Raw genomic sequence first — 6,232 nt, 5'->3', positions numbered from 1 at the left:
ATGAATAAATATTTTATAGGCATTTAAATGAAAACTACATGTGCAGTATCAAAAACTATGGAATAAAAATGAGGTCACATATCCATTAAATTGAAATTAAATGGCTTAAATATTTTGTTTGATTGTGTTGTTTTTACTAGAGACAGGGTCTGTCGCACAGGCTGGAGTGCAGGGTGCAGGGTTGTGATTATGGCTCACTGTAATCTCGACCTCCTGGGCTCAAGCAATCCTCCCATCTCAGCCTCCCGAGTAGCTGGGACTACAGGCACATGCCACCATGCCTGCCTAAGTTTTTAAAATTTTTTGTAGAGACAAGTCTCAGTATGTTGCCCAAGCTGGTCTCAAACTCATGAGCTGAAGCAATCCTCCTGCCTCAGCCTCCCAAAGTGTTGAGGTTACGTGGGTGAGTGAGCCCCCACTCCCAGCAAAATGATTTCAAATTCTTACCCACTTCCCCAGATGTAGTTTGAAGGTCAAAGATTGCTGGGCTGTTGGTTAAGATATCCTTGCCGGTACTGCTGCCATTGTAACCACAGCAGTGTGCAAGGGGTATTCTGGAATCATAAAAAAGAGATGCCTAAACCTGATTTAGGAGAAGATGCTGAAAAAATGCTAGGAAAGATTGTATTAACCCTGCCACTTATTTTCTGTATTTTGTTGCTTTTATATCTGCGGCCTTGCTGACCCTGGAGGGACTGCCCCTCCAGGACTGTTTAATTCCTAGAGATATTAAATGACTTGCCACAGAGTGTGCCTTTCATATGAAAACCAACCAATCCAGAGCCCACACCCCACAACCCCCTTTCTTATTGGGCTCTCATACGTAGGGCCACTATTCTCCTATCCTAATCACCTCATGGCCAGGTGCAAGACAATTACAGATGACCTCTGTGCCCCAGAGCCTGTTGAAATTATTCAGACTAGACCATCCTAGAGCTGCTTCCCTGTCTCACCCATTCCTTCCCACAAAACCACCACAAAAGCTCTCTCCCTGGATCTCCTGACCAACCCTGGTGCTTCCCCATGTGGCCCTTTGTGATATGGTATGCCCCCTCCTCTTGGGAACTGTGAGTAATAAATGATCTTTTCAAGGATAATTATCTCCTGATCTGCTGGCCTTATTATACTTGAATAATAATAAAATCCACATGTTAAAACAAAGACTTCCTGAAGGAGGTAATGTATGAGATAAGATCTGAAGAATGTGGAAGTATCATCTTTGTATAATGAGGCAGCAAATGGTGTTTTAGGTACAGAGAACAGTATGTGCTGGAGATAAAAGAAGGCAGAAGCCACCCAAGAATTCGAGTAGCTGACTGTGGCTGGAGCACAAAACATGAGGAAGATGTGGGTTAAGGTGGAGTTGAAGAGGTTGGCAGGCACCAGATCTGGAAGGTCTTTATGTGCCATGTTTAATAATCTGCAGAAACCATCAGCTACTGAGTTGTGCCTGACCACTATGCTTTCTCATCTTCCTTCTCCTGCAGACAGCCTGCTAATGTCTGTGGGATATTTCTCCCACACTTTATGCTGTCTGGTTGGGGACATCTGATTGGTCCACCTGACCAAATTTGACGAATCGGAATGTTCCCTGGGATTGATATAGAAATGGTGGGAAAGATGCTGTTTTTCTACAGAAGCGACTGGCTTTGGTGGATGTGATTCCAGAGCTGGCAGTGGTGGTCTTCCCTGACACTTGGAAAGACGCTGACTAAAGAAGAAAGCACTCCAATGGAGACAAGTAGACATGAGACACTGACAGTGAGGAAAAAAAATATTCCACTGATTTTAACTCCCGATTTCTTGATCCTGAAATTCTAGTGTTTCTGCTTTTCTTTGAATACTATGAACTACCACAGAATCCTTTTCTATGTGAGCATGAAAATTCCTTTTTTAAAGTTTTGCTTTGTATTTTTTTCCCTTTTGTTCAATCCAGTTTGCTTTGAATTGCTGCCACTTGCAACTAATGGGTCTTAAAAAAATCCTTCACTAAGGAAATTTAGAGATCCTGAGTAATTTTAAGTAGGAGAAGGATGTAGTGGGATATATATTTTAGAATGATCATTTTGGAGTTAATGTGGAGAATGAATTGATGTGGAGAGAGAAGGGAAGGAGACATCTGGCTGGAGGTGGGAAGACAAATTGGAAAGCTTTTGTAGTAATTCTGGCAGAGTATGGTGAAGGCCCAAAACAGAAGGGAAAACTGGGCAGTTGGAAAAGATTAGATAGATACAGAGGCAGGATGATTAATGAGATTTTGGTAAAATCTGAAATCGTTAGGCTTCTAATACACTTATTTTAGGATTTAACATTATCATCTTTAGAAAATTGTCTCTAGTGGTGATGATACCATAATCTTTTCAGTGATTAAAGACTAAAATCTTAATCTGGCTTGGTTTGTAAATAATCAAATGGAGTTTAAGAGCAGTAAGCAGGGCACAGTGGCTCACGCCTCTAATCCAAGCATTTTGGGAGGCCGAAGCAGGAGGATCACTTGAGGTCAGGAGTTCGAAACCAGCCTGGCCAACATGGTGAAATCCTGTCTCTACAAAAAATACAAAAATTAGCCGGGTGTGGTGGTGTGCACTTGTAATCCCAGCTACTCAGGGGGCTGAGGCAGGGGAATCACCTGAACCCGGGAGGTGGAGGTTGCAGTGAGCCGAAATTGCGCCACTGCACTTCAGCCTGCGTGACAGAGCGAGACTTCATCTCAAAAAAAAAACAAACCCAGGAGCAATAAAAAGCAGTTCAAGGGTTTGGAAGGGTGGGTGAAGGGGAGTGATAGCATTCTTCTCACATTTTAAGAATATCCTTTGAGTGCTGTGTGGAGAATGGCTAGAAGGAAGGCAAAAGTACAAACAAGGAAACTAGTCATTCTTCAATATTTATGGAACACCTACTATGTGCCAGGTACCATACTAGACCCCAGAGATGGAATACTTAATAAGAAGGATACAGTTTTTGGCTCCATGTAGCTTCCATTTTAGTGGGGCAGTCAGACTATAAGCAGACAAATTATCTATCTATCTATATCTAACTATCTATCTATCTATCTATCTATCTATCTATCTATCTACCTATCTATCATCTCTATCATCTGTCTATCCAACCATCTACCTATATCTATCCATCTCTTTCATCTATCCATTTATATCTATCTAATGTGTCTTCTATCTGCCTACTTACCTATCTCTATCATCTATTTATCTATCTCTACCATCTACCTATCTATGCATCTATTCATCTACCTATCTATCTCTATCATCTGTGTATCCATCTGTCTACCCATCTATCATCTATCTATCTATCTACTAATCTATCTATCTATTCATCTATATATCTGTTCATCTCTCTGTCTATCAATCTATCTATCTTAGGAGTTGATAAATGTTAGGAAAAAAGGTAAAGCAGGGTATGGGGCATGGCAGGTGGAGGTTTACAGGAGCAGGTTGCTATTTTATTAGGCTGTGTCAGGGAAGTTTATCTTATTTGAGCAAAGACCTGGAGAAAATAAAAGTGTGAGCAGCAGTAATATCTGCAGAAAAGCATTCCAAACAAAGTAAACAGCAAACTGAATATGGGAGCGTGCCTGTTGTGTTTGAAGAAAGGCACAGGGATCAATAGGAATGGAGAAAGAGGGGAAGTGGTAGGAGACAGGGAAGAGAGGTAGTGGGGTCCTGATCACGTAAGTCCTCAAAGGCCTTTGTTAGGATTGACCCTTACCTCTGTGACCAATGAGAAGCCATTGTATGGTTTCGAATAGAGAAGAGGCCTGCCTTGGCTTAGATTTGAAAAGAATCCCTCAGGCTGCTTTGTGGAGTATAGACTCGCAGGAGGATAAGCAAGGGTAGAGGCAAGGAGACAGTTCAGAGGCTACTTGAGTTCATCTAGATCAGGTTTCACAGCCTCTGCACCATTGACATTTAGGGCCAGATAATTCTTTGTTGTAGAGGCTGCCCTGTGTGTTGCATGATGTTTGGCAGCACTCCTGGCCTTTAACCACTAGATGCCAGTAGTGACCCTTCCCTCAGTAGTGCCACCAAAGATGTCTCCAGACATTGCCAAAACCCATGGGAAGAAGAGTGGACAAAACCTTCCCCAGGTGAGAACCACTGATCTAGATGACCGATGACAGTGGCATGCACCAGAGCAGTAGATGGGCAGGTGGGGAGAAGTGGTGAGATTCTGTAGGTGTTTTGAAGGCAAAATACACAGAATTTGTTGATGCATTATGCGTGGATCCTGTGAACAAGATAAGGATTAGGAAGATTTTAAGATTTTTGGCCTGAGGCACTGGAACAATAAAGCTGCTGCTTACCAAGATGGGAAAGACTACAGGAGGAGCAAGTTAGAGGAAATCAGGAGTCTGGTTTTGGATGTGTTGAATTTGAGATGCCTGTTAAATCCACATGGAGGTGACAAGTAGGCAGTTGGATATACAAGTCAGGAGTTGAGGAATGAGGTCCAGGCTAGAGACAGAAATGTGACAGTCATTAGAACAGAGGTGTTACTTAAAGCCCTGAGGCTGGGAGAGCTTGTCTGTGCAGGGAGTAGAGATAGGGAAGGTGTGATAGCCAGCATTTTAAGATGGCCATCTGATATCTGACCTATGTTATGTCCTTTGAAAGTAGACAGGACGTAGACTTGCTTCTAACTAGTAGAATATGGTGAGGTAAGGGGTTGTCCCTCCTACAAGTACACCATGTTACATAAGTCTGTTTTTTTTGCTGACTGGAATCAGAGGCTTTCCTGCTGACTTTGAAGAAGCAAAGGGCTTCTTGACAACCACTGTGGAGAGGTCTCATGGCAGAGAACTGCAGGAGACCTCTAGGAGCAGAGGGCAGACTCCAACAGATAGCCAAAAAGAGGCTGGGGCCCTCAGACATATGGGTGCAAGAAAATGAATTCTGCCAAAAACCTAAATGAGTTTGGAAACAGATTCTTCCCCAGCTGAACCTGCAGATGAGAACATAGCCCAGTCATGCCTTCATTTTTGCCTTGAGGGAGACTCTGAGTTAAGCAAAAACAGGTCTGAGTTCAGGAGCACATTGGTGCTGAAAAGTTGAGGTCAGGACAAGCCAACAAAGACTGGCAGAAAACAAAGGCAGAGTCAGAAGCTAAGTGAATAAAATGAAACATTTTGAGAAAAACAGAGGGACTACTGTGTCAATTGGGACTGACAGGTTGAGTAATCTGAGGTCTGAGAATGACTTATGGGATTTGGCAAAGTGGTGATTATGAGTGACCTTGAAATGACCTTGAAAAACAGCTGTCTCCCTAGAGTAGTGGGACTGAAAGCCTGATGGCAGTAACTGAGGTTAAAACACACACACACACGTCAGGATTTGGATTCATATGGGAACAGCAATCAAGTCTGCATTCTGTTTTGGAGGTAACATCAATAGGACTTGCTGACAGATGGGAATAGGGTAAGGGAGAAGTCATCCCAAAGGTGGAAGCCCTAGCCACTGGGTAGGAGGCAATGCCTTTTACTAAAATGGGAGAAAACCAGGAGAGGAACAGGTAGAGGATGGAGCCAGTTAAAGTTATGTTAAAAACCTGGTGTCTCTTAACATATCCCCACAGAGAAATTCCATAGGCAGTTGGATATGAGTCTGAGCTCAATAAACAGGTCAGGATTAGAACTTCAGAGCCTTCCATTTACAGAAAGTACTTAAACCAATGATACTGTCTAGAATCATCGAGAACAGTGGTTCTGAAACTGAGAGATGAGGGTATACATAGGAGGTGGCGATCTTGCTTCCAGGGCACACTGGGCAATGTCTGGAGGCATTTTTTATTGTCACAATTCAGGCAGGGAGTGCTACTGGCAACTAGTGTGTAGAGGCCAGGGATACTGCCAAATATCCTACAATACACAACAAAGAATAATATAGCCCAAAATGTCAGTTATGCCAAGGTTGACAAATCCTGGTCTAGAAAGCACGTGGCTATAGAGGGAGACTCAGAATCAAGCTCTGGGGAATCTGAAATGTGGAGGTCAGATAAGAAAGGGTAATCCTTAAGGGAGATTTAGGATATAGGTCCAGAATAGCAGGGAGAACACCTACGTGACTATGATAAACTAAGAAAAGAACAGGAAGTGAGAACCGGGAGACCCCGAGCACAGGTTGCTAGGAGTAGACGTCTTTGCTCACACACCTCCTGATAGAATTTATATACCATCTTGAACATTTTTAAGTTGACACCTGAAACAGTTCATCATAAGTCT

The sequence above is a fragment of the Pan troglodytes genome, chromosome 1, assembly GCF_028858775.2.
Source record: "Pan troglodytes isolate AG18354 chromosome 1, NHGRI_mPanTro3-v2.0_pri, whole genome shotgun sequence".
NCBI lineage: Eukaryota > Metazoa > Chordata > Mammalia > Primates > Hominidae > Pan > Pan troglodytes.
The sequence above is the reverse complement of the archived record's forward strand: the minus strand, read 5'-3'. Positions refer to the sequence as shown.